Below are 19,228 nucleotides of genomic sequence, written 5' to 3'. Positions count from 1 at the left end.
AATTTGGAATTGTAAATTAGTTGTGCATCTCAATTCTCAGATTTGGAAGCTAAAATTCTGAAAGAATCTTGTCAATGTTTTCTGTTGGTTAAACTTAGAGCTTGCTAATGAGACAGGGGACATATTGCATAATATTGGAGATTGCATCGCGGACAATTATTTCTTCTTCCGTTTCTTTGTTTCTTGATACCTGTTCAGAGGGCGTCCTTGATCAAACCAGAGTTAAAATGTATAAATGAAGAACCAATATGAAATGTAATAGCAGCAGGAAGCAAATTATTTCAATTTACATAAAGGTGATATCCGTTACAGGAATATCTCTAACACTCAATATTTTTAATAATCACTTCCAGGATATGTTAACTATAACTCAACGGAAGAGACTCACACAAAAGACAGTCATATCTGATTTATTAATTCAAGAATAAACAGATACAACACATTAAACATCAATCAATGTGACAGTCAAGGGTTTGCAGAATTCCCAAAATACCCAGCTTGCAGTTTGGGTCGAAAATTTCTGGCCTGGTCTGGATATGAATACAAGGTTTATGCATGTGATTTATTATAGCAACACAGTTGCAAGGTCTGTGATCTTCAGGTTAGTTGCTTCTAGGTATCTAACAGAGTGAGAGCATGTATTTTGCTTTGGTTGCTCAATTCCTTATAAAGTTAGTACTTGAAAACCAAAGAATATATCATTCCATGGTAATCTCCTGTGCAGAGACAGCTCACAGAGAGAGGATAGGGGTGATGTCCTAGCCAATTAGACCTTTTGAGGATTTTGTCCCAAAAGTCTGGAAATTTGCAATTGGAAATGCAACCATACCTTATCCCCAACCTAAAAATTATGAGGTGTTTGATGCTCATCATGCCTCTGTTTATACTTCTTAGTGGTCTGCTCCAAAATTTCATGAACTTGCTGCTGCAAATGATGAATTTTATTAATGAAGTTCATTGCTTTTTCTTTCTCCTTATCCAAGCATGGTACCAAGTCAGGTTGCAGAACTGGTCTAGAAACATTTATTGGTGCTAGAGGCTGATATCCAAGGCAAACTTCAAATGGGCTATGGCTTGTGGAACTATGAATTGCCTTGTTGTAGCTATGTTGTACATATGGAAGGCTCTCATCCTATGTAGGGGGTTGTTTGGAGTGATACATATGCAAGATTTGAATAATCATTCAATTGGCAACATTTGTTTGACCATTTGCTTGAGGATGGAATACAGTGCACTTTGTTAGTTTGGTGTCCATCATTGCCCATAATGAAGACCAAAATATACTGAGAAACTGACCATCCCTGTCTAAAATAATGCTTTTTGGTAGCCCAAAATGAACCCAAACATGCTCAAAGAAGAGTTTTGTAGTTTCTTTTGCAGAGATTGCCTTTCCATAGGCCATAAAGATAGCCATTTTTGAAAATCTATCTACTACAACATATAAACAATCATGTCCATTTTTATCCATAGAAATTGAATACCAAAGTTTATTTGGAATAGGAAGTGGTAAATATAAATCAAGCTTGCCATTTGCAGGCTTTGCAATGGCACACGCTGTACATGCTTGAATGTATTCTATTACATCATTTTGCATTTTTGGCTAGTAAAATATCTTTGAAGTATAGCAGTAGTCTTACCTATTCCAAAAGGACCAACATCCTTACTATAGTGAGCTTCCCTTATCAATTTCTTACATTATGCCTTAGGCACACAGATTTGGCCAAGGTGGCAAAGCATTCCATCTTGCAAGTAATAATCATTCACATGTTTACCTTCCGTGAGTTGAGTATAAACATCTGAAAATTCATTATCATGTCCATCCCAGTGGGTCCAGTTATCTGTTTGGTGACCACATGATTCTAATACCATACTTATTCTTGCAATTAGAGTCCTGCTCAATCTACTACCTTATTGGCACTTCCTTTCTTATGACGAATGTTGAGATGAAATTGCTGAAGATAAGTGGACCACCTTTGGTGCTTATCATTCTGTAATTTGCCTTGTGTTTGCAAAAACTGAAGGGGTTTGTGATATGTTTGGATGATAGTCTCCTTTCCCAATGTATAATGCTTTGATTGCTTGCAAGCTTGAACAATAGCATATAATTCTTTATCATAGGTGGGATACCTACACACTGCACCAGAAAAAGTCTCACTATGTTAGGCAACCGGATGTCCATGTTGCATGAGGACTGCTCCTAGGGCATATTCAAATGCATCATTTTCTACTTAACTCCTGCAAGATTGTTATTAACACAGGTGCAGAACATAACCTCTGTTTTAACTCCTCAAATGCTTGTCACTGAGCATCTGTCCATCAAAATTTTGCTTTCACACCTTGTAGTGACTGATTTGAAGGCCAAGGCAAATGTGAAAACCCAAACAGAAATCTGCAATAAACGTCAGCCAACCCCAAGAAGCTGCGCAACTTTGTGAGATTCCTTGGAGCAAGCCAGTCTTTAATTACTTCGATCTTTTTAGGATCAACATGAACACCCTCATTGTTAATAACATAAGTATTTAATACTTTGCATACCAAAAGAACACTTTTTCTTCCCAAGTTTTATTGAAAATAAGAATGCCATCTAATATGCAACAACAAAAGAATCAGTGAATGGCCTAAGTATGTCATTCATTACCCTCATAAATGTGGTTGGGGTATCTGTGAGGCCAAAAGGCATCACCAACCATTCAAATAGCCCATCCTTAGATTTTAAAGTAGTCTTCCATACATCTATTGGATCAATTGGTACTTGATGGTACCTAGATTTTACATCTAATTTAGTAAAGAATTTTGCCCCTCTAAGCTGATCCAAGAGATCATCTATCTGAGGAATTGGATATCTATTTTTCACAGTGATCTTATTCAACGATCTATAATCAATACAAAGCCTCCATGTACCATCCTTTTTCTTTGCAAGGACAATTGGGCTACCACATGGAGATGCACTTGGGCGGATATGTCTTTTTTGAATCAATTCTTGTATCTACCTTTTTATCTCATCATTTTCTAAACCTGACCTATATATTGGCTCATTAGGCAATGGGGTTCCTAGTAACAAATCAAGAGTGTCTAACTTGGTAGTGTGAGGGTACCCTTGATGATAACTCGAACATTATGATATTTTGTTAAAATCTGATCCATTGACCTTTGTTGTTTTGTTGTGATGGACACCATGGCATGGGAATTACATACATTTTTCTTTTGTTCCTCAGGATCGATCATTAACAACACAAATGTACCAGTTTGGACTATTAATCTTCTACATTGTTTTGCACTAATCAAAGATGCAGAGTGTGGAGGACTTACCTCTGGTATTTGGTACTTTTGTCCATCCAATTTAATTGTCACACTTTGTGGCCTAAACTCATACACCTCATGACATTGATACATATATGGCTGCCCTAACAGAATAGTACACACATCAAGAGGAGCTACATCACAAATCACCTCATCTTTGAATGGTTTTATGGAATATGAAAGACAACATTGCTTGTTTGTTTGAATATCTCTCCCTTGGCTTACCACCCCATAGAATATGGTTGTGGGTGTGACGTTGTCTTTAGATTCAATCTTTTTACATTCTCAACAAATATCAAATTCTTTTGACTACCACTATCAACAATAAAATGTAAAGCTTTTCCTCCTACCCACATTTGTGAATGGAATAATCTCTCTTCAACATCCCAAGAAAATACCTTCACAGTGGCTACTGTGGCATATGTGTCAGCCTAAAGATTTGTTCATCTTCCTTTTGTTTTCCAAAATCTGACACCTTGGGTTCAATAGCTTTTTCATGGGTTTTCCATCATTAAATTATTTATAGTTCTACAATCTTTAGTGTTATGAGAGGGACTTTGATGGACTTCACACCACATACTTGATTCTTGGCCTACTTTCTTCACACCCCATGTCTTTTTTGCTTGTGAATTTGTAGATGGCTCCTTTGTTGTTTGTTTCCCTAGAGGCTTATTGCCTTTAGCTTTCCATTTGTCGTTCATTGGATTTTCCCTCCTTCGTTTTTGTTCAAACTTCTCAATTTTTGATGCATATTTGAAAACACTAGACAATGTCTCTATATTCAAGAAATCCATTTCGGTTTGAATGTATCTATGAAGACCACTCTTATACTTTAAAATTGGATGTTTTTTTGAGTCTTTGATACCAAGCTTCGCACAGAGAGAATGAAATATGTTAGTGTACTCCTAAACTGTTTGGTCCTCCTTCTGTCAGAGTAATTGCCAATGCATATATATTTGTTCATAGGTATCTTTAGGGTAATATTCTTGTTTTATGTGCTCCACAAATCCTTCCCATGTGGGTTTACTATCCAATAACACAAAAAATCCATGTTCATCTTGGGCTACATGGGCTTCTTTAGTTTCTTCATAAAGATCCCATGCCAAATTCACATGATTCTCAACTTTGAGGAGGGTGAAGGTGATATTTTCAATATCTGAGAAATTATTAACACAAAAGTACCTATTAAGTTTGGACAACCAGTTATCAACAATATTTGCATCAATTTTCCCCTGAAAAGTTGGCATATCAAAATTTACTTGCACTTTAAATGGGGTTTGCCTGTCAAATGTTGAATTCCTTGGATTGGCCTACGACTTGTTTTCTAGCATCTGTGAAAATTGCTTCTGTTTTTGCCCGAATTGATAATGTAATTGATGATGCTATAAATGTATGTAAAAGAGTCATATGAGTTGTTATGTTTTTCATTGATGTCAATGTCTTAGTTGGCTAGACATTATGCTAACTCAGTAGAGTGCTATATCAATATGATTTTTGAAGAGGATTTGATTGATGAAGAGGATTTGAAGAAAGTATGTTGAAGATAGAGTTGAGAAGTATGGTATTCAATGGGAACTTGAATGAGTTGGACAATGATGATCTAATGTTGGTTTGATTGTTTTACAATCATGTAATATTGTATGTATTGAGCTACTCAAGATAAACTGAGTGACAAGGTTAAAGAAGGAAGACAATATTCGCCGAGTGACTACAATGTTCGTCGAGCAGTTGATAGAGTAAAATTGTAAGCTTAGTATTGCTTGAGTAATTTTAGTATTGACCGAGTGTTATATTATCCGAGTAAAATGTAATGTCCGCTGAGTAACAACAAGAAGAACAAGTTAAAAAAGATGGAATCCGAGGTCGACTTTTGATGGAATTCAAGAATGTTTGAGAAGTTCAAAGGCACGAGTTAAAGTTTGTGACAAGATCAACGATTGAGAAAATGCAAGGAAGATCTGATGATGGAGATTGTAGAAGGATAAGGATAGACACAAAGTTCTATGAAAGGTCTATTTTCCGAGTGTCTAGATTCATTGCGTTTGGTATGAACTTGAGATCGATGATCATGATTAAGTGGCAATAATTGGAAGAATGTGGAAGCACTGAGATGACTATGCAGCAATATTTGGAAGAATCTAGAAGCACTGAGTTGACTATTTAAGAAGTTGGAACAAGTTTTTTGGTTGCTGATTTCGCTGATATTGTTGATGAGGTTGTTGATAGTGGAATTGTCGGAGAAAGAAGATGAATGTGTGAAGTTGTTGTAGAGAAAGGTTGAGCCAGATGAACTGAGCAAAGCTGAAGAATAAGACAGAGAGAATGAGTGAATCAACCAAGTAAAGAGATCAGAAAGAGATCGAGCAAAAAGGAGACTTGAACAAGCAAGGTAGTGTTATACCTAACAGATCATTTGTACTGTTACTTTCTAATCACAGTAGCAGAAAAATATCTTAACCAAGTGGACCTAAGAAGTCTGTGAAATCTTATATGGTAACATCGATTAGTGCTACTTATAAGTCTGTTAGTGAACAGATTGTCCTTTGAAGAAATACATGCAAATCTAACCTTGAATGCCCAAATGAAAGGACAAACTAACACCAACAGCTGGATAGGTTACCATGGGATTGATAACCTTCCTCTAAATTTTATCAGGTACAGCTCCCCGTACAAGATATTCAATGAATTAAATGTGGATGCTTTTAACCAGAAAGCACAAAAGGATATCAAACATCTACCCTTAAATACAATGTAGATGTGAAAACCTATACTATTGCATAAAAAGGGAATAAGGAACAGCAGATGATGCAAAGTTCATTTGCTGGACACTGCATTGCATAGTAAGAATGGAAATATGTTTCCTGTTCTCTTGAGAGAAATAAAAACTAGAGCCTTTAAAGATATTTGAACAGATAATGTGACAAGAAAACAACGGTATTGAAATGTAACTTAAAGAAAACTGAAAATGACTCAAGGTTCATTACTAGTGGAAGGAAAATACACCATAATCAAAGTTCTGATATTATTAACCTCCAGTCTCCCTTCCTTGACTGTAAAAGATTCACAAAGTACCTTCTACACATTACAACCAAATTGTTATTTCAAGAAAGATAGAAACTCCCTTCACCATGTTACATCAACTATCGAAATCCTAACTCTTTCTCAAAACCCAGTTCTGAAAAAAAAGAAAAGAAAGGAAATAACCCATGCTCTGCCTCTCACAGCCTCTCAAGAAAATAGAACAGTTTTGCCAAACTCTCCTCCCTACCTGGAGCTCAAAGTCTGCAGTTTGGAAGAAGGAAGAATGGAACCCTCCCCTTCACTTGCTCTTGTTGGCTTATTTAATTTGTTCTTTCCCGTGGCTTTTCAGTTTCCCAACTGAATTTTGAAAACTTTTTGATTTCCCCTTTCTCCTTCTTTTTTTCTCTCATTTATGTTTTGATAATCTTATAAAACATTGATATAAACATTTTATAAGAATAATTTGACATATCAAATGAGACTTGGACACGTGGCACATTATTATATTATTCCAATATAAAAAAGTTCTTGATGCTAGGCTGATTTAAAATAACTCTGTCAGCAAAAACAGGTCTCGGTACAGAAGGCATAACTAATTATCCCACCATTGGATCTTGCTGAATTTTGGATATGTTATCAGAATCCTAGTTCTCCACATTCTCACCAAGGCGATTTTGAAAATAATGTCTGAGTCAAAAGTTACGGGTCACTCTTTGAGGGTCTATATGACTGTCAGAAAATCCGACTTGCTGAATTAAAATTCTCAGCCACTGATCATTGGACACCATTTTGAACATGTCTCCCTGTTAATAGCATTATTTTGCTGCAATAACTCTTGTTGCCCAATCAATCTTATAGCATTTTGGAAATCACTTTGGATGTACATGAGCCGATAAATATGACCCGAGTATCAGCTTTGTGGCCTAAACTCAAATTTGTGCACTCATGCTTTTCATAATGTAGCCGCTGCCGATGAAGGTAGATATCGGGTATCCATGCCTGAAACAAATGATTTTGCGCATCTTGTCAAACAAACCTATGAGTGATCACAACTTCTAATGATAGAATGTCATATTCTTTCCTTACCGCCCAAACTTGAACTCACTTAGGCTGAATAAAATGCTTCATTATGATTGTATCTAATATATTGATGCTCTGTCTCTGCAATGAACATTTCAATGAGTAGACCACGTGTGTCCTTGGACATGGCTCAATCACCTCCAAATTATGGCTTGGTTTGATCTTTTCAAACTCTTTGAATATAGCACTGACATGATTATCTATTATAGAAGTAGATGAAAACACTGGCAAGATATAGAATGTTTCCTTCATCAGACTTGTATCAAGCATTTATGAGAATTCTACATGGAATGAGAGATGTTTTCTTTACAACTTGGTTACCGTTCCTTTAAACTTTTGTCAAGTGAAAATGTGGACTATCGTGACTTTCTCAACAAAAACATGAATCATTACTTTGAAAATGCAGAGTATTCACATATGAGAAGAAAATCGGGCTTGGCATTTCATCATATCCAATATTGCAGCTCGATTAAATGATCCTTATACCTCTGTTCTGAATCATTGGCATTGACAATTTTGAGCCCGAGCCTTGATTCTGAATCTACGTGTTGAACCACTAAACCATTGAACCACTTTGAACTACTTCGAACCTCAGTTCGAAGTGGTTCAAAAACTCTACACCTCGCATCTTCTGAAACTGTTGGGCTAATTGAAACTGAATCACGAACAGGGACCAAATTTTGAACCTTTTCGAACTAACCGATCTGCATTTTCAAAATCACTTGAACTGTCGAATTGCTTTGAACTACTTCGAACTTCAGTTCGAAGTGGTTCAAAAACTCTGAACTTGAAATTTTTAAACCGTGATCATATTGGGTGCTAACAAAGTCGTTTAGAGAAAGCCACTCTTTAGACAAGATCAAGGAGTGATAATGTCTAGATGATCATTTGGTGTAAATCATCTAACAAGGTCATATTAACAATGTGAACCTTTAACAAGGTTGGCTCCTAGCAAAGTTCACTTCAGAACAGTGAAAATTTTGGGTTGCCAGTCCAAGGTGGTTTTTCCCTTTATAGGGTTTCCACGTTAAAAATCTTGGTGTCAAATGTGTGAATGTTGTTATGTTGCAAGTTGATTTACATGTTATTTTCATTTTATTGCAATTCGGTAACAACTGAGTTAATGTTTGGCAATAACTAAGTTTTATCATTGTCAGTCGGTTATAATAGAATAGTGAATGAACAATTTGTAATTAAGTGATCATGTGAATTAATTGTGAATGAACAATTTATAATTAAGTGTCGTGTGAGTTAATTTAGAATGAGTACACCGAGTGAATGCTTATGATGATTATGAAGTTTTTTTGGTACTGAAATTGTTTGAAGGGACTTTAAGATAACTGAACATAACTGATTCACACCCTGTCTTAGTTATTTGACAACTTCATCATTTCTTCACATTGTTTTTTAATGCATCTTCCACTAGTGTTGTGAAGGATTCTTCCATCCCATCAGTCTGTTGTTTTGCTATCAACGATCATGTGCATCTCAAAGGAAGATAGTCTAAAGGATCTCTTGTACCCAATCCCAAACTTTGGTATGTTGATCATGTATGATGGGACATACAGGAGCGAACAAGCTCTGATGCCACTGATTTGAATTAAGAATTTAGACTACAATACCTAATGTAGATCCTATGGTATTGTGATTAGTTCAAAACAACATGAAAGCAACAATAGATTTCTGCAAGCCAAAAAGTAATCCATTGAATTCGTAAATAGAGTTTATACAAAGTTAGATGGATCCCAAGGGTCACCACTACCACTTGGAAATGAAATGAAAAGTGCACAAATTCTTTAATTACAAAATAAACTCTAAAAACTACTAAAACTATGAAAATCTATATTCAAATAATTATGTCTACTTGTAGAAGTCAGAACTTTATACTCGTAGCTCGAAATCACAAATCGTTAGATTTTCTGGAAAGCTCTTCAAAACTTCTACATTTGATGCGTGAAGGTTTAAGCATAGTGCTTTGGCATCGTCGAAGCCCAAAAATGCTCCGAAGATCTCCAAAAATGCAAAATACTAAAACATAGAAAATACTGAAAAAATAGATTTCGGTATTTGGCCATTTCTGCTTGTGCCAACATCCTTTGCATCCTTCTGAACTATGTTCTGATCAATGATTATATGATATCCAACCTTCACCCAACATTCCTTCAACTTCTCCATTAACACATTGATCTTGGAATAGTTCTTATCCAAGGTTGTGGTCCTTAATTTGATCTGACCTAGTGACACGTACGACGGTACTCACGTTGCTACCATTAACATCATCTCCTTAAAAATGGGAGATTGAACTACATGAAATGGGATGCCATTGGGAAAGAACTTTGCAATGGCATCGTCTGTCTCATCCTTCAGCTTCATATTGAACAAATCGGCTATGGGGTTGCTATGCAACTATCATTTCCCCTTACCTTCTCCTGCATGGTCAATAACATTAGAAGAATATTTTGGTTGCACTCCTACTCTTGTCTGATAAATATGATCAAGACTCTGGCTGGCTTTGTGGAATATGTGTCCTCCTAGTAGACAAGGCATAGGTGTAGTTGACGTGTCATTCAAAATACCCCAAAGTTCGTGTATCTCAACTCTATATTTCATCTAAAAAAGAAAATCTATCCACACTATTTCCTTGAATAATAAGTAAGTGTGCATTAACTTTAGTACCGCTGCCATACCATTCTAGGTCATAAAAGTTGCATTTTCACTTATGCCACCACTTGCCCCCAACTTATATAGTATTAATAATTAGGTACAAACTGTTTGAGAGGAGACTTATGACTAAATGGACTCTTAGCATACTCTACCAACAATGGGAGACACACTCTATGCTGGCTATTGCACTTGCCATGGAACTAGTTTAGGCTACATTATCAGCCCCATGGTCACGACCTTTAGCCTCAGTTCATATTCATATTCAATATCACTTTGGGTATGAAACTTTGATTCATCCTCAATCGTGTCACCAATATTCATTGTGATATGACAAAACATATATTCTATAAGTGCCTTATTCAGCATCAAATGGCTTAAATCAGATTTTAAAAATGAAACTTACAAAAAAGAACAAATCCATCATAGAAACCTACCTTGTGCTTGAAAGATTGCTCCAAGTTAGTGTAGAAACCTCATCATCTTCTTATTCTTGCTCCTTGTCACCTCTCTTGCACTTGCAAAAACTTAGTCTCTCTCATTCATCCCCTCACTCACTTTCTCTCCTTTTCACCTAGCTTTTGGTAGAATTAGAAAACCAATGTGAGAAAAAAGACAAATTTTGAGAGTTTTGTAATGGCAAGAGAGCATAGATGGGGCCCATGTGCCTTTGGGGTTCAACCCTAGGCAATAATTGTGGTTAATAGAAAACTATTTTTTGATGCCCTTGGACGGGACACTTTGCAACATCCTCGAAATGCTCGTGGGACTGTTGGGCAATCTTGTGGATGGCTTGACATATAATGTTTCCACATGGTTCACCACTTAACATGCTAACACAGATTTCACACATGCAAATATTTGGTTTAACTTACTGAAAATATGATTGATTGCAGAACAAAAATATGTCATGCAACATCCAACAAGCTTTAACACATTACAATGTAATGTCCCCACTTTAGCAGTCGACAAAGTGTGTGTGTGTTAGCCTAGTTCTACATGGTCTCGAGGGCTAACGAAGGGTTTAAAGGGATTTTAGAGTGTTTTGGCCTAGTCATCTCCAGTTTGGACCAAAACGAAGTTGATTTACTTAGTTTCAGGCAAATTTACTATTTTTAGTAAGTCAGCAAGACATAGAGGAGACTAGTTTTGGTGATTGAATTTGATACTACTTGGCAAGAGCTTTCCGACGAGCTATCACTCATGCTATTTGGAGTTTGATAGCTAATATATTTTAATGGCTGAAGTGTTATTAAAGTAACATTTAATTTAGTTAGAAAATATTGAAGTGTTACTTTAATATTAAATTTAATGGGAATGTGTGCAAATCAAAAGGGGCACCTAAGGGAGACATAAGTGATTATTTTTATATGTTTAATATTGCACATCTTTTATCCCACATTGCTCATGTGAGTTGAATCAACTCTTCGAGAAAGAATGAAAGGGAGTGTTAGTGGCTTTATTTGACAAGTGGAATATGAGAAAAAAATTGATGGTGTGAGTTGCAGATTCGTTCTTGGCATTAGAGGACGTCTATCCTCTCTTGTGACATTCTAGGCGTTATTCTTGTAGGGTTTGGCCTTTGGAATTCATTGCTATTAGCTTCATTAACAGGCAGATTGGGCGCATTTCCAGCTACTTGAGAATTGGGTGTTTGTTCATATCATTCTCGCTTCTTGTTTGATGATTATGCCATTGTGAAGGGATGATTTTATTAGGGTTTTGGACTAATTGAAGGCAGATTTTACTATAGCAGCACTGTAGCACGACAATATTCATATTACCGTAGCAGCAAGATGGGAAGTCATTATTGGAAAATTATGTTATAATGCTGGAGAAATTAGTAAGTTGAAAAGTCTGCTATATATTTGATTTTTATTAGTTGAAAATTAATATTATTTCAGCAGTAGTTCAATCTTCAGTTTGCATATTATTATAAATTCCTTCTTGTTCATGTTATGTGGTTTCAAATCTATGCAAAGACATAAAAACAAACAAACATTTTATTTTTGAAGCCATAAAGGGGTTTAAACATTTAATGGAAAAATTAAGAGTTGGATGCAAATTATTTGACTAAATTCCTATCAATAGTTGGTTTAGGTTTTGGGCAATTCTAGTGTGTCCATTACAGTGGTATTAGAGCGTTAAATCCTGCCATCCTGTGGAAGGCTTACAGGGAATTTGGAATAGCCGGATAAAGGGAAAAGTGTTTGACAAAATGTCAAAACACTAAAGTCAAAAATAAAACAGGTTTAGAATGTATGTTTGAGGATGCGATAGAGGCCATTAACTTTTGCCATACCAGAGCAAGACAACAAAGATTCAGACTCACAGAGTGAGCAGTCTAGTCCATCCGTGTAGGTGGACATAGAATCCAGTCATACAGACACAGAGGAGATATTCTTTGAACAAGACAACAGTATGGGTGACCGAGATGATAGGAATATAGGACTAGGCCGAGGTAGGAATGCTAGTCCAAATCAGGAGGAGATAATGTTCAGACAGTTATTAGGTACATTAGAGTAGGGGTAGTGTATGCAATAGGAGCAGAATAGGCGAATGGATATGATGTTGAAGCTTATGGCTAGACAGATGGGCGTCAATATTAACCCAGGTGATGCAAACGATGGAAATAGGAGCAATGATAATAATAGAGGCCGAGGCAACAACAATGATCCTGAGAATAACATTAATGGTAATAATAATGGACATGGAAACAATGGGAATGAGGCTGATACCTTTAGACATGTTGCACGCCCAGCTCGAACAATGAGCTTGAGACCTCTTCTACCCACCTTCCCACCCAGAGATCTAGTTCAACTAGTAAACGAACCACAGATTACCGAGTTATAGGATCTGATTAGGAGGGATTGGGAGGCTAGTGGATCGGAGTTTCAGGCAGATATTTCCCTTAGAGATTATATGGACTTGAGGATGAGACACATGCCTCGAGTAGGAGGGAGAAATCAAAACTTTGAGTTGAGAAGGAAAGTTGGGAAACTTTCTTTACGTTATTGTGATGCCTCAGGGAAGATGACTGCACGAGCTTGGGTGCAGAAGGTAGATACATACTTACAGCTGAATCCGATGCTTGAGGAGGCTATCAAGTATGCGGCTATTCATTTGGATGGCACAGTGCATGAGTGGTGGCACCATGGCATGGTAACCTTGGGGCATAATCGGATCGCGTCTTATGAGGAGTTCATTGAGAGACTCATAGAGAGATTAGATACCAAAGATCCTGAGTTACAGTTTAAAGAGTTGGCATAGCTCAAGCAGTGGGGATCAGTTGAGACATACATTAGTGAATTTTAGAGGTTAGCTGTGTTCATTGCAGATATTTTAGAGAGGAGATTAGTAATGCTATTTATGGATGGATTCTTAGATCCCTTGAGGGGTTGAGTCAAGGGGCATGACCCGGCTACATTACAGGAGGCCACTAAGAAGGCTCGTGACTTAGCACCATCTTTTTTTAAGAGCAGATTTCAGCCTAGGGATTCATATATGAAGAAGGATAAGGATAAGGACTAAAAACCTTTTTACCAGGATGCACAACCAAAAGGGGATAATAGGAAGTTGGATAATGACACCCTGAATGAGTTGAGGAGGAAGAAGTTGTGTTTTCATTGTAGAGAGCCTTGGGACTTATCTCATAAGTGCCCTCTCAAGGCTAAGGCAAATCAAATGGAGTATTTTGCAGCGAAGGAGTCACAGTCGGAGGGGGAGGATCAACACTCTAATTCGGACGAGAGTAGCACTCCAGAGGAGAACATCATTCCTAAGGATGATAGGTCGTTGGCATGATTGACAGGGGCTGAGAAGGCGATCATATTTAGGGTCAGGGGTACTATCTAGGGGCAGAAAGTGATCTCTCTTATTGACACTGGGGCCACACATAACTTCATAGATGCACGGTTAGTAGCTACGAGAGGTTTACAGACTGAGGAGCATGCTGGGTTTAGAGTCATGGTAGCTAATGGTGACAAATTATTATGCACTCGGAAGATATCTAATCTTCACATTAGGTTTGGATATGGCTATGAGTTGGAGGATGAGTTCTATGCAGTAGACATGGGAGACTATGATGTTATCTTCGACATGACATGGATGGCTTTGCTAGGTTGAGTTCACACTCAACCTAGAAAAACTAGAGATGAGATTCTAGCATGAGGGAAAAATTGTTGTGCTCAGAGGACTTTCGGATGGGAGTTTGAGAGTAGTCTCCCTAAGGAAAATGCAAAGACTTTTTCAGCATAATGACATGAGTGGACAGCAGAGTTTTTCATCATGCTAGCCCCACAAGAGTCACAGGTAAAGAGTCATCCAACGGATAACCAGGAGATACTTAATAGGCATGCCAAAGTATTTGGCGATATTCCATAAGGGGTTCCTCCTGACAGGGGAATAGAGCATGTTATTAAGCTCGAGGAGGGAGCCAAACCAGTCATGATTACCCTCTATTGTCATCCTAAGAAACACAAGGATGGATAGAGAAGGCAATTAAGGAGCTATAGGAGATGGGGCACATTAGGTCTAGCAAAAGCCCTTTTGCTTCAATAGTAGTTCTAGTGAAAAAGGATGGGACGATGCGCATTTGCATTGGTTATAGGGCACTAAATAAAAATAAATTAAAAACAAGTATCTCATTCTTAGGATTGATGAGTTGCATGATGCACCCTTCTTCACCAAAATCAATTTACGATCCAAATACCACCAGATCAGGATGAGAGCAGAGGACATCGGGAAGATAGCCTTCCGATGTCACTATGGTCACTTCGAGTTTATGGTTATGCTATTTCGACTATGCCACATTTCAAAGTTGTATGAACCAGGTGTTTAGGGGGCAATTGAGGAGGTTCGTCTTGGTCTGCTTTGATGACATCTTGGTTTTTAGTAAGACCTGGGAGGAGCACTTGCAACATTTGGAGGAGTTGTTATCTATTCTGGATAGAGAGTCATTGTATGCCAAGGAATCAAAATGCGAGTTTGGCTTGACCAACCTCCTTTACCTTGGGCATATCATTAGTGCCGATGGGGTTTGGGTTGATCCTGAAAAGATTAGAGCTATTGTGGATTGGCCTACTCCCACAAACCTCACACAACTTGAGGGGTTCTTTTGTTTATGTGGTTTTACAGGAGGTTCGTTAGGGGATTCTCACAGATTGCCGCACCTTTGACAAATCTTACTAAGAAAGGAGCCTTTACATGGACAGAGGTAGCGTAGAGATGTTTTGACCACTTCAAACACGTGATGTCATCTTGTCTAGTTCTAGCTCTACCTAATTTCATGAAGCCATTTGAGCTTCAATGTGATGTTTCAGGAGACATGATAGGAGCAATATTGATACAGGAGAGACACCCATTGCATTCCAGAGTAGGAAGCTCCGAGGAGTTGAGAGGAGTTATTCTATCTACGACAGGGAAATGTTGGCCATAATGCATTCATTGGCCAAATTCCGATCATATTTGGTAGGTGGGCGTTTTGTGATCAAAACTGATTACAATAGTATTAAATACTTCATGAGCCAGCGTGACCTTAATGATTGGCAACATAAATGGGTTACTAAATTGCAGGCGTATGACTTTGATATAGAGTTTGTCAAAGGTAAGAAAAATGTGGTGGCTAATGCTTTATCTCAGAGACCTCACTTATGTGCTCTAGCAAAGGTTTCAGGAGATTGGAGAGATCAAATTGTAGCGGAGTATGCAGGAGATGATTGGGCTTTTGGGATAGTTACGGGCACCATTCAGGATGATAGGTATGTGGTGTTGGATGGGTTGATCAGATTTTAGGACAGGGTTTATTTGATCCCTACATCATAGTTTAGAGAGGAGATTTTGAGGGAATTTCATGATGCACCTACAGTTGGGCATCCAGGGGTATTCAAAACATATAGGCAGATCCAAGACCGGTTCTCATGGAGGGGGCTCAACGATGATGTTCAAAAGTATGTCAAGGAGTATGCAGTTTGTTAGTAGAATAAGGGAGAGCACACATTTCCTGCATGTTTTCTACAACCCTTGCCCATTCCGGACAGGAAATGGGAAAGTATTTCTATGGACTTACATCACTGGTTTACCACGAGTGTAGGGAAGAGATTGTATTTATGTGGTGGTAGATAGATTAACGAAGTTCGCCCACTTCATTGCTATTCCTTTTACTTACACAACAACACAGATTGCAGATTTATTCTTCAGAGAAGTCTTTAGGTTGCATGGGATACCAAGATTTATTGTTAGTGATAGGGATAGCAAGTTCATGAGTGCCTTTTGGCAAGAGTTGTTCCGGCTATGCGGTACAAATCTTACGCCTAGTATGAGTTACCACCCTAAGAAAGATGGGCAGACGTAAATAGTAAATGAATGGGTGGAAGACTATTTGTAGAACTATGTGACTATGCAACAGAGAGCATGGGTCAAGTGGTTATACATGGGGGAGTATTGTTACAATACCACATATCACATGACCATCAGGATGACTCCATTTATGGCATTGTATGGGTATGAAGCACCCAACTTCATGGATTTAGTTTTGGGGAACAACCGAGTGCCCAAAGCCAAAGACCTGTTGCAGGATAGTCAGGATATCCTGAGAGCACTCAAGGAGAACATACAACAGGCTCAAAATCAGCAGAAGTTGTATGCTGATCAGCATAGGGTAGAGTGCAATTTCGAGGTAGGGGATATGGTGTATTTGAGGCTACAGCTATATAGGCAGTCATCACTCAAGAGTGGAGCAGAGAAGTTGACGCCTAGATTTTATGGTCCCTACAGGGTGATTCGCAGAGTGGGAGAAGTCGCCTATGAGCTTGAGCTTCTAGCGGGCAGTCGGGTGCACAATGTATTTCATGTGTCGAGTCTTAAGAAAGCCATTGGTCAGAGTGTAGTTTCTTTTACAGAGTTACCCACTTTGGATGAGGAGGTGAAGCTCGTGTTAGTACCTAACGCTATTCTGGAAACCCAAGACAGGAAACTCATAACCGAGATAGTGAAGGAGTATTTGGTTAGATGGAAAGACTTGCCGAAGGAGGATGCTACATGGGAGAGTGAGCAGGTTATTCAGCAGGTTGGATTGAGATTGCTTGAGGACAAGCAATTTTAGGGGGGGTGGACTGTAATGTCCCCACTTTAGCAGTCGACCAAGTGTGTGCGCATTAGCCTAGTTCGACATGGTCCCGAGGGCTAACGAAGGGTTTAAAGGGATCTTAGAGTGTTTTGGCCTAGTCATATCCAGTTTGGGCCAAAATGGAGTTGATTTACTTAGTCTCAGGCATACTTACTATTTTTAGTAAGTCAGCAGGACACAAAGGAGTCTAGTTTTGGTGATTGAATTTGATACTACTTGGCAAGAGCTTTCCGATGAGCTATCACTCATGCTATTTGGAGTCTGATAGCTAATATATTTTAATGGCTGAAGTATTATTACAGTAACATTTAATTTAGTTATAAAATATTAAAGTGTTACTTTAATATTAAATTTTATGGGAACGTGTGCAAATCAAAAGGGGCGCCTAAGGGAGACATAAGTGATTATTTTTATATGTTTAATTTTGCACATCTTTTATCCCACATTGCTCGTGAGTTGAATCAACTCTTCGAGAAAGAATGAAAGGGAGTGTTAGTGGCTTCATTCAGCAAGTGGAATATGAGAAAAAAATTGATGGTGTGAGTTGCAGATTCGTTTTTGGCATTAGAGGACGTCTATCCTCTCTTGTGACATTCTAGACGTTATTCCCTTGGGGTTTGGCATTTGGAATTCATTGCTATCAGCTTCATTAACAGGCAGATTGGGCGCATTTCTAGCTAGAGGCGGATTGGGTGTTTGTTCATATCATTCTCGCATCTTGTTTGATGCTTATGCCATTGTGAAGGGATGACTTTATTAGGGTCTTGGACTGATTGAAGGCAGATTTTACTATAGCAGCGCTGTAGCGCGGCACTATTCATATTACCGTAGCAGCAAGATGGGAAGTCATTATTGGAAAATTATGTTATAATGCTGGAGAAATTAGTGAGTTGAAAAGTTTGCTATTTATTTGATTTTATTAGTTGAAAATTAATATTATTTCAGCTGTAGTTCAATCTTCAGTTTGCATATTATGATAAATTCCTTCTTGTTCGTGTTATGTGGTTTCAAATCTATGCAAAGACATAAAAACAAACAAACATTTTATTTTTGAAACCATAAAGGGGTTTAAACATTTAACAGGGAAATTAAGAGTTGCATGCAAATTATTTGACTAAATTCCTATTAGCAGTTGATTCAGTTTTTGGGCAATTCTAGGGTGTCCATTACATACAACTTCATTGTCTCTGTGTCGCTTCCCAAAAGTTCAATCTGAATTTTGCTAGCACTTTCCCATCATTTTCCAATGTCTTGATATGTAAAAAAAAATGCCCTAATGGGCTTTGTGCTCTAGGCGTATTTTGAAAATTCTAATTTCCATGCTAAAGTAGAGCAATTTCTGGGAGTTATACCTTTCAACCTGTGCACTTGATTAAGCCCTTTTTCAAATTGAATAGCTTGGAGTAGGCATTAATCAAGGTCCCATTTGATTATGTAAAGGTGCAGAATTCAAGTTGGATGTTTCTATAGGATTTTTGAACCTTAAAACATTAGTATCTCACTTCGTGTAAATGGTGATTGGCTTTTTTTTTTGTCATAGGCTAATTTTGCAATGTCAAAGATTTGGGTAATATTTTTAGCCTTTAGGTTCTGGCATGTTCAGATGCAAGAATTCTCAATATAAAACCCTCTTAGCCATTTAGGACATTTTAGAGAAAATGAGCTTCATTGGTAACAACTAACAAATAAATAATTTTATCAGGTGATGCAAGACTAAACATACACCTTAGAATTGTGTTTTTAACATATGAACATTACACCACAGAGATTACAGTAGATTAAACAGAAAACATTAGATATCATTAATGAAAGTGAGCAGCTACTATTTAGGGCGGCATTTATTAGAGCAATACACGTACTATTTGCATGTGTGTGTGATTCTTAAATGTTTTTGTACTAGTTAGCCCAAATTTCCCCCCAAAAATTAGCTGAATCGACGAACTGGATCCTCAAACCGAAACCTGGACTAGCGACTTAGTTTATAAACGTAATGCAATTCTCATCTTGAGTTGGAAATATTGTTTCAGGGAAAAAACATGA

The 19,228-nt window shown here is 37.7% G+C and overlaps 1 protein-coding gene across 6 annotated transcripts in view; it reads left to right on the top strand.

Moving 5' to 3' along the window:
• The window catches only part of LOC149541201 (uncharacterized), a 205,244-nt gene that overhangs the window by 64,553 nt on the left and 121,463 nt on the right, over window positions 1–19,228 (top strand). The gene's annotated exons all lie outside the window — the stretch shown is intronic.

Source organism: Cupressus sempervirens, chromosome 9, assembly GCF_028749045.1.
Source record: "Cupressus sempervirens isolate cs-2001-9-10 chromosome 9, ASM2874904v1, whole genome shotgun sequence".
In the NCBI taxonomy this organism is placed as follows: Eukaryota; Viridiplantae; Streptophyta; class Pinopsida; order Cupressales; family Cupressaceae; genus Cupressus; species Cupressus sempervirens.
Note: the sequence above shows the minus strand (reverse complement) of the source record. Positions and strands in the feature narration are given on the sequence as shown.